Source organism: Primulina huaijiensis, unplaced genomic scaffold, assembly GCF_012295235.1.
Source record: "Primulina huaijiensis isolate GDHJ02 unplaced genomic scaffold, ASM1229523v2 scaffold33709, whole genome shotgun sequence".
NCBI lineage: Eukaryota > Viridiplantae > Streptophyta > Magnoliopsida > Lamiales > Gesneriaceae > Primulina > Primulina huaijiensis.
In genome coordinates this window covers 16,539-27,736 of record NW_027357870.1, presented here as the reverse complement: position 1 = coordinate 27,736, position 11,198 = coordinate 16,539, and the positions used below count along the sequence as shown (strand labels likewise).

At 31.0% G+C, this 11,198-nt stretch overlaps 1 pseudogene; it reads right to left on the bottom strand.

Annotated features, from left to right (window-relative positions):
- Positions 1–5,154: 5,154 nt before the first annotated feature.
- LOC140968226 (LEAF RUST 10 DISEASE-RESISTANCE LOCUS RECEPTOR-LIKE PROTEIN KINASE-like 2.1) overlaps positions 5,155–11,198 on the bottom strand; it is a 16,978-nt pseudogene continuing 10,934 nt past the window's right edge.

The following is an 11,198-nucleotide window of genomic DNA, read 5'->3' as shown; positions in this document are numbered from 1 at the left end:
AAGTCGAATTTTATCTGTTTAAATTTTAATTTTGTTTGTTTAAATTTTGTTATTCATATAGTTGAATTTTGATAAATGTTATAGTCCAATTTTGTTAAAAAATTTGGTTCGAACATGATTGTGGGTCGATATGTGTGCGTTTTTGGTCGACTATGGTGATTTCGGTCGACCAGGTTCATTTGTGGTCGATCATGTTGTATTTGGGTCGACCATGTTCATTTGTGGGTCGAGCAATGTTATTTTGTGCGTCGACCATGGTCGACCAACCATGTTGATCTGGGTCGACCATGTTCATTTGTGGTCGACCAATGTTATTTTGGGTCTACTCGATTTATGTTTTAGGGTTTATAACGTATGAATTATAATATCACAATTATGTCACATTTTTTAATATATGAATCATATTTTCACAATTATATTACATTTCTTAACATAATAATCTCAATTTTCACAATTATGTTACATGATTTGACATATGAATCACAATTTTACGACTATGTTACATTTTTTATTAATTCGATAATTATGTTACATTTTATAACATATGAATCATAATGTCACAATTATGTTACAATTTTTAATATATGAATCATATTTTCACAATTATGTTACATTTCTTAACATAATAATCTCAATTTACACAATTATGTTACATGATTTGACATATGAATCACAGTTTTATGATTATGTTACAGTTTTTTATTAATTCGACAATTATGTTACATTTATAACATATGAATCATAATGTCACAATTATTTTACAATTTTTAATATATGAATCATATTTTTCACAATTATGTTACATTTCTTAATATAATAATCTCAATTTCACAATTATGTTACATGATATGTATCACAATTTCACGACTATGTTATATTTTTTTTATTAATTCGACAATTATGTTACATTTTATAATATATAAATTTACTAAACAGCAATTACCCAAATCCAGCCTTTTGTATCGACCCAAAACCAAAAAGGTCGACCAAGTTTGGCTCGACCTTGTAAATTTTGGGTCGACCCAAAGACTTTAACTTTTGGGTCGACTGTTCGTGTTTGCTTTTGGGTCGACCATTTGACTTCGGGTCGACCAATGTTGATCCGGGTCGACCCAAATGATGAATCTGCTTCTATCTTTTGCTGAAGGAGATGGACTATGTGTTGAGGACTCTAAAGTCTAATTTTGATCCAATGAGTCCTACTGCTCCTCATGATCAGGATGTTATCAAGCTTATGGCTGATTAGATACATTCTTTGGCTGAGCGGATTCAAGCTCAAGAGCAGGCTTTTGCTAAGCCTCTTCCATACAGGGTAGGCATGGTCCTTGAACTTCTGCAGATACAGCCAGTTGAGGAAAGGGCCACAACTCCTTTAGAAGCAAAGATCTTTAGTACTCCTGCATCACTAGAACTGCATACTCAATCATCGTCCGTGATTTCTGTCCGAGAGTTGGCCTCAGTAGAAGAAGTCATTCAATCCATTGTTCTTACTGCTGCTACTGCACCAAAATCAACTCAGGCTAATGATGTGGTACTCTCAGAAGCTCCACCCGAACCTCAACCCATGGAATCATCAGATGTTAACCCATTGCCAAATCTGGAGATATTTTCTGCTGAACATCAAGCAGAAATGGAAGCTCTATTGAATAGGTCACCTGAACTTATTCCTACGGATCAACCACCGGAGGCCACTGAAGCTGCTCACCTAGACGATAGTGCAGCTCCTGAACCAGTTACTGTTTTTGAAGGACCTTCTACTGTTCCATCTGCTGCTGAGGAAACTACTGCAGCGCCTCTCGTCTTTACTGCTCTAGAAGTAAGCTCTGCTGAACCTGGCCTTTCTACTGATCAAACGGATGCTATCCCTCCTACTGCTTTACCAGAACTTGAAACTTCTACCGCATTGGTTGTATCCATTTCTGACTGATCAGCTACTCATACTGCTCGTACTGCTGAAATCAAGTAGCGTATGCTCGCAAGGACTCCATCTCCAGAACCAGAACATTTTGATATGGAACATGAGATAGATACTTTGCAAAAGAATCTCAACAATCTCTCTGAGATAGTGAAGCAGCTATCTCGTGAACATGCTGGAGAAGTCAGTGGATCAAAGTATTTCCGTGACCGTATATCTAAAGAAGTCTCTCGCACAACGGAATCTTTGAGTAAACTACATGCTGAGACCATTGTTTTTAGACAAGCTGTTTCCAGAAGCCAAGGTACCATCATGGTCGGACAAGCTGACATGATCAAACGACTCACCGATCATGATGAATCTATTCGTTCAGTCTCCACCGTAATGGAATCTATGGATGCCAAGATTGAGTCTCAATCTCAATCTCTTATTGCTCTCAATGAACGAGTTTCTCATCAGGAACCATATCTGGAGATGCTGAACAATGGAATTCTAAATCTCTGTGGACGCATGGATGATTTAATTGCTCGAGTTATGGCAGTTGATTTCAAAAACGGGGAAGCAGAAGCAGAAGGAAGACAAACAGAAGAAAGAAGAACTGGAGACATGGCAGAATCCTCTGCCAGAAGAGATCAAGATGCTCAGAATGACGCAATTATTTTCAGGAACATTGGCACTGATGACTAAAACTTTTGTCATTTAATTATCTTAATATAATTGTCATATGCTTTATATTGCAATTATTTACCTCTGCTAACGTATAGGTTTTGGCATCACCACAAACGGGAAAATTGTTAAACTTAAATTGTGGCGATGAGAATTAAAACCAGCAGGTCATTAGTTAAAATCAGTAGGCAATATAAAAACAGAAGTCTTCATCTCACTAAACCAGAAGAAGAACTCAGTCTAAACTAGAGTAACTTAACATCTTTTGTGCAAACGGAACTAGTCTTAAATGTTACCGTTACTTTACCGAGTACTAGCATTAATTGTACCATTAATGCTGTACGAAGTTATTTATTACGTCTTACCAGTTTTAGTATGAAAACAAGACTGACTGTATCAAACCTTTCTGTAGAACCCTTTTCAGGTATTAAAGCTGATTTTATCAGAAGTCTAAGAAGCCGTTTTGTTTATAGACGTTGGAATCAAGACTTCTATAAATACATAAGATCAACGACGTTTATACGTTACCCCACTTGAACTCAACAACGAACACATTCTCTATTATACAAACGTCGATTTGAGCACTCAGAACTACTTATCTTATTCAAGCTCAATATACAGAAAAGTAGCACATGCTTCATAGCATATATCTGATCTGTTGAGATCATCTTGTGCTGCTGTTTCTCACACTCTCCAAGCTATTCACATTACTCATATCTTGTTAAGAACAGTTCGTAATCTGGAAAAGAGTCTTTTCCAGAACTTTGTTGTAATTATTTACATTGTGTTGAGAAGCTAAGAGTTTCAGTAGGGAAAGAGTAAGTCCTGCTGAAGTGGGTGTGTACAAGTGTTGTACTGTAAAATCCAAAGTCTTTTAGTGATACCTTCTGGAAACGGAAGAAGGAGAGACGTAGAAGATTTTATCTTCGAACTTCCAGAAACAACCATTGTCTACTGTCTACTGTTTTTATCATTTTCACCCTTCAAACCATCAAATCGTTTCCGCACTATTTTGTGATTTTTTGGTTATATATTTGAACAAGATCAGCTACAATCTCTAACAAAATTTTAGCACCTTTTGAAAAAGAGATCGACAAAGGAGAGAGTTTATTCGCCCCCTCTAAACTCTATATCGATCCCCAACATATATATTTATATATAAATGGTTTTTTGTAATTTGATAAACCTCAAAAATAACAACAACTCCTTTACATTTTTACTTATCTAACATATTATCTCATCTGTTAAAAAAATTAATAAAAAAATTTCATAATTCAAAAATCTCTACAACATTTCAAATTTATCCTTTATTAATAATATTTATAAAAATTATATATATATTTTTAATGTTTTCATAATTATTTTCTTGATAATTTTTAGTATTTGACAAATTTGATTTACTAGAAAATATATGTAAAAAAAATCTAAAAAAATTAAAATATACCCTTTTATTAATATTACTTAGATAAATTGTATTTTTAATATTTTCAAAATAATTTTTTTTAGAAGTTTCACTTTGAATTATTTTTATTCGTATAATATTTTATTTTAATTTAAAATACCAAAATTTAATGCTTTTTCTATTATTTTAATTTGATTACATATATAATTTGATCATAATTATTTCGATTAAATATAATTTTTAATAATTTAAAATTACTATCAAATTTAATTGCATGTTAATAAATTTTATTGTAGTAATATTTTAATTTTAAAATATGAAATGGTTTTTTATTATCTATATTTAATTTAATTTAATTTAATTGACAATAAAAATAATTAAGGTGTAATCAAATTTTTCGAATACTAAAAATTTCTATTTAGTATTAAAAATAATGAAAAATTTTCATAATTGTGATAAACGTCGAGGACGCCAATGTAGTTAACCCTAAATATTTCTCATTATTTTCATTCAAAAACATAAATAAAAATAATAAATAATATAATCGGCTTTAAATAGATGAATGAGATAATAATGAAATTAAATTTAAATACGTCATTAATAATATTGTAATCGAGAAATAAATTCGTGAACATTCAGCCTGTGGAAATTTCATGAGATACTTTTTTTTAAAATAATAATAATTAAAATAATAGTGGATATTCCACTCAGAATGTAAATGTATTACGGAAGTTGGTCTAGATCAACGGGAGAGTTAATTATTTAAGATCAATTAAAATGAACTTTATAGTTTTTTATTTAATTTTTTAATTTCATGTGTGAGTTAAACAATAAGTAGGCCAACCCGTCTTTGCATATTAAAAGAGATGGGGAAATACCATGGTTGAGTTCGGATTAATGTACATTTGATTTTGAGAAGCATTCATTTGATAAATGAATTTTAAATGATGAAATTACAATTAAAAATACTTAATTTGATATAAAGTTGATTTGAAATTCACTGGTATTTTGTTCATATAAACAAGTTAAAATATTTAATTTAATTATGGATTGAAATTCATCAATTCAAGTAAATCCTTAGAATTTTTGTTACATCTCCAACTCAGAATATGAAACTAACTTTAATAGAATGATAAAACTTCAGTTGATTAACATACGGTGATCTTGGGGAAGAAGACAAAGTTGGTCGTGGTGTTCAATTGCCAATGTGATTTATACTAGAGATTTCGATTCTGAACATGAATATACAAAGGGTGATCTTGGGGAAGAAGACAAGGTTGGTCTTGGTGGAAGTTGCAAGGATTCAAGTTTTGCTTCCAACATCTCAATCACACCAATAATCGATGGCCTATTCTTGGGATCAGTCTGTATACACCACAATCCAATTATTATCAGCCTTCTCTTTACAATGTTTCCTTCATCTTCTTGCGAAATATCACTGCCAACGATACATTTTTCAATTGTATTTTGTTCCAAATTCTTGTATATCCAATCTGAAAAATAGATTTCACTCGAGCGTTCACCTTGATGATCAATGTTGTACTGTTGCCTCCCAACCACCATTTCCAGAACCATCATGCCATAGCTATAAACATCGGATTTGTGTGAGACTTCACCAAAATTCCTGCAAAATACTTCTGGAGCAATGTATCCCACAGTCCCTCTTGTCTCTTGCATTAACACAATGCTTGATCTGTTGGGGCATAGTTTTGATAGGCCGAAATCCGAAATCTTTGGCTTAAAATCCTTATCAAGAAGAATATTATGAGGCTTTATGTCGAAATGCAAAATGCGTGTGTTGCAGCCTTGATGCAAGTATTCTAGTCCTCGAGCAATCCCAACTACAATTTCAAACAATTTATCCACCTCCTAACGTAGAATTTAGTGCTGAAGAAGAAGTATTGGGTATGAACTTCTCGAGTGAGCCATTGGGCATGAATTCGTAAATCAAAGCTCTTTTTGAACCGTCAAAGCAAAATCCCAGGAGAGCAACAACGTTGACGTGTGAAGTTCTACTAATACTGGATACCTCATTCATAAACTCTTCTCCATTTCCTTTTGATTCACTCAAGATTTTAACAGCCACGAGACGTCCATCTTCTAGTTTACCCTTGTAGACGATACCATACCCTCCTTTACCTAAATTCTCGGAAAATGAATTGGTTATTTTCTTGAGATATGAATATTTGTACATTTTGGGTGCAAGAGTGCCATGATTCTTCAAGAAAAGTTCAATGTCCACTTGGTTTTTTGCATACGTCGTCTTTTGAAAGGCATGTGATTTTAGCAATTTTTTCCTGAAGAAGACAACGAATACGAAAGAAGCTGCTACTGTTACAGCAGCCACACTTGCACCTGCATGCAACGAGGTAATGACTGAGATTTAAGATGCTAATGAAAGTCTAACCTGAAGAAAACTATGTTATGGAAACCAGAATACTAAGATGGAAACACGGTAATCAGACTGACAAATGACAATATATACCTGCGGCAATTATTATTTTCATCTTCTTTCTGTTTCCTGCAACCAAATCTAAGGTAAGAAAAATTATTAATTGCATGTCCCGAACAAACCAGTGGAGTTACTCAAGAAGAAGCAAAAATAAACAACAGCATTGAATTTTTTNTATATGACACCGACCTTTAGTTTGTTCAACATGCCACTCAATATTAAATTCATAAGCAAGCAGTTTGAACAAGTCATCACTCCAATTCAAAGAACGATTCCACATAGGCATTTGAATCGAACTACATCCTAAAGGGAGATCAGACCCCCTAGCAGGATTTCCATCCTCTGGGTTTCTATAATATACATCAAAGCCTACACATTGCGAGTGATTTTTGTAATCTTTGAAATGCTCTTCCACACTACTATCATGGAAAGCCTTGTCACTTGTGAAGAGGGTGAGATTTGGGGATATTACGAATGAAATATTGGGAGAAATATAGAGAGGAAACCTGCTGAAAGAAAAACAACTATTGCGATCCAAATTATACTTAAGGAATTCGTCTCGAACAAAATATTTATATGCGGAAATATTATCCAAAACATCGTACAACGGCCCTTTATCCCCAAGCTTAAACGTTGGTACCGATGTATTACAAGCAACCTCGATTAACCCGCAGTCGGGGCGGTCGAGGTCGGTGAGGGGATACTCCAGGAGCCCAAGTTTTGAACAAGGGAAGGATTTGGAGCACTTGTTGGCATCGCAAAAGTTGAGAAGCAAAGGATAGAATACGAAGAAGAACAGGAATAAATTGGGAAAGGCCATGCCGAGAAGAGAAAATGGAAAATGGAGGCAAGATTTTTGTATTCCGGTGGTCTTACATCTGTAACACAGATGTTGTTTGTGCTACACACGCCGTAGTTGACTTGGAACATTTTTACGGAAGACCGAACCAAATAAAATTAATTTAGAAATAATTCTAATCTGAAACAAAACATGAAATGATATAAAGTTTTTAATTATTGTTTTTTTTTTTATTTATTTGTTTAGTTTGAAATGGTCAGATTGAGGTTAGGAACACTCGAGTTTAGCTGTCATTATCAACTTGACTTGCGGGTCGTTTACATAATTGACCCTTGACTTTGTGACATTAGTAAAAAAACTGCAAAATTAGATATTCATACAAGAAAATGCTTTATAAATTTAGGTGTAATGAACATAATATCATTAAATTCAAGAAGTTGAATTACGAGTTAATGAATTATTAGTGACTGTCAGCTAACTTCAAGTTTGCATCAATTTAGCTGAAGTTTCCTTTTTTCTTCCTTTTTTTTTTTTTGCCATATTTCTGTTTCACTATGATTTTAATTATCTGAGAATAAGGGTGTGCAAAATTTCGGTTAAACCGAATTATCCGACCGAACCGAATTAGTTTAGAAATTCGGTTCGGTTAATTTGGATGTTCGGTTTTGAAATTTTAAACAATCTGTTAATTTGGTTTATTCAGTTCGATTTCGGTTTTAATTTGAAAAATTCGTTTAAACCAAATTAACCGAATTGATATATATGTTAATTTAAATTGTATATGAACATTAAAAATATATTAGAAAAAAACCCAACTTTCATACATTATAAGGAAGCTCATTCATTCAATGATTTTATCTTTAATATTTCTATTTGTTATTGATATTTTTGGTTCAGTTATTTATAAGCTCTCAATTGTTTTTTTTCTTTTTCTTTTTTTTTTGGTTAAAATTCACATATTTTAAAAAATATTGGTTATTTCGGTCTGTAGGCGAAATAATCGATTTGAAAATTGGTTCGGTTAATTCGGTTTCTATGAATATTTCGATCGGTTCGGTTATTCGAAAATAAAATCGGATAAATCGGTTAAAAGTTTATTCGGTTCGGTCGGTAAATGAATAGACCGATTGCTCACCCCTATGTGAGAACCACAAAATGAGTAGGGGATGTTATAGAAACAACCTTGATACAAAAGAAATTGGATTTAACTGAATTGAACAAATATGAAACTTTTTAAACACACAGACTGCAAGAGAAAAGATCTCGATCCACACTCCCGAGCTCTCGTATTCTACGCTTCCAAGCTCTCGCGCTCAACTCTTTCTCTCACGCTCTCGAGCTCTAGTGCTCTCCACCCTGACTCTCGCTACACTATCTGGTATCATAGCAACAATCAGGACTATACTGCAGCACTAGGACACTTAATTTCTAATCTTATAACCAGGACTCTTAGGCTAGCTATGCGCAGTTATCCATGTTGATCTTGTCCGTGTTTTTTCTTTGGTTCCAACATATTCTAAGTCAATTATAACCGGGGTACTAGATATCTCAACAAAAAGTAAATCAAATTACATATATTGTCTTTAAAAGAAAATTATTTCTATGGTTCATCAATCCTAAATATTTGTGGGATTAAATAATTTTATTTGTGTTGGAACTATATTTTAATTAGGTCTAAAATTGGTCAAGTCCAAATCGCAGAAGAAAGAGGTGACAATAGTAGATAAGACCTCGTCAGTTTTGAATTGATTTGAATAAATCAAACTACGTGCATACAAACGGATCAAGATCCTCTGCTGTGAAGAACCACAGCAAAGGGTGCTATCTATTTTTTTTTAATTAGTATTTTTATATTTTAATTATTTCAAAATAAAAATTATATTTTTTATATTAAAATATGTGATTAATAATCCAATTTAAAGTTACAATTTTATTTTTGGTTACAAATATATATTGTTGGGGTAAAATAACGATGTCTCTCTTCTTACTTTTTCTTTTATAATTTTTTCAACTCTTTTTTAAAAAAATGTTAATAAAAATTTAATTTTTTTGTTACAAATATGTGATTCCGAACGAACAAGAAGAAACAACGTTACATTCAATTTATTTTTAATATTATAGTTCTTTTAAAAAAACTATTTTCTCCTTTTTTTTATCTTTTTAATTTTTTATTTACAAGTTAAAATTTTATATTTGTAACAAAAATAATAATCTTATGGCTTTTTTATATTCTAATTCTTTTGAAAAACTATTTTCTTTTTTTTGTTATTGTTACTTTTTCTCACTCTTTTTTAAAGTTTTAAATACAAAAAATATTTTTTCCTTTCTTAGAGATTTAAGAAATAATCTAATTTTTAAAAAAAATGTAAAAAAGACTAAGTGTTCGAACAAGAAAAAATTATATAAGATAATTTTCTTTTTATATAGTGTCAATTTTTTGTATTATTTTTAATTGTTCTATAGGTTCAACCTTTTAANAAAAAAGAACTATAATATTAAAAAAATATTACATGTACCGTCGTTTTTTCTTGTTCGTTCGAAATCACATATTTGTAACAAAAAAATTAAACTTTTATGAACATTTTTTTAAAAAAAAGAGTTGAAAAAATTATGAAAGAAAAAGTAATAATCATTTTACCCCCACAATATATATTTGTGATCAAAAATAAAATTGTAACTTTAAATTAGATTATTAATAACATATTTTAATATAAAAAATATAATTTTGTTTTTGAAATAATTAAAATATAAAAATAATAATTTTAAAAAAAATTAAATATTTTTAAAATAGATAGCACCCTTTGCTGTGGGGGAACCCACAGAAGAGGATCTTAATCTCACACAAACAGGAAGATATCATATAGAGATAATGAGCAAATCATGGAGTAGTGGGGGAGTGGGAAGAACCGCCCAAAAGATCAGAAGAAAAGAAGATCGGTAGAAACAGAAAACACACATTTCGCACAAACGCTGGCAACTCCTTGCAGAAATCTTAGTCATAATTCAAGCATTTTTTTTATATTTTTTCGTTCTAGGATCTAGCATTAAGAATATTTTTCAGTCATACTTTTAACACTATTTGATTATGATTTCACGTTGTGTAATTTTCTGCTGATTTGTAGATATACAATCATGTTGGGATTTTATGTCATCAAATTCAAGTGTCTTTTCTTTGGTTTTGGTGTTGTATTTGTTTAGGAGATTATAACGGAATATCAAATTTAGTATTCATAGCCTTCGTGATATTTAGAAGTTAGATTTATTGTTTTTCACACAAGTCAGTGCACTTTGTACCTGACACGTCCAAAACTCAAAATATTAGGCAAACAATTAATAGTCATCATCTATCTATATATACCTATAAAAATGTGGATGAAAGGCAAAGTTTTTGCATTGTGATTTTACTATATTGCCCAAAAAATATGCATTGTTTGTATTAATTGCATGGACATTTGTATTAATTGCATGGGCATTGGTGGAACAAGTATATAAAATTTAGGGACAAATTTGGGATATTGAATTTGTAATGTATTGGTTATTTATTTTTTTGAACTCATTAAACACATGAGGATCATAGTGTTTTTATTTTTTTAATAGAAAATTGTAAAATAATTTTTTTAAATAATTGAATTTGTAATGTATTGATTATTTATTTAATTGATGTATTTATTTTTTTGAACTCATTAAATACATGAGGATAATCGTGTTTTTATTTTTTTTAATAGAAAATTGTAAAATAAGAAATTTTGAAAATAATATTACATAAAAATTGAATAGATATTCGATAATAAAAAATACATTAGAGAAATAATATTTTCTTCATACATAATTCTTAGAAAAAATATTAAAATAATAGATTTTTTAAAAATATATATATTTTCCATTAAAAACATTTAAAGAATATATTTTTATAAAAATATGGATGAAGGGCAAAGTTTTTGCATTGTGATTTTACTACATTGCC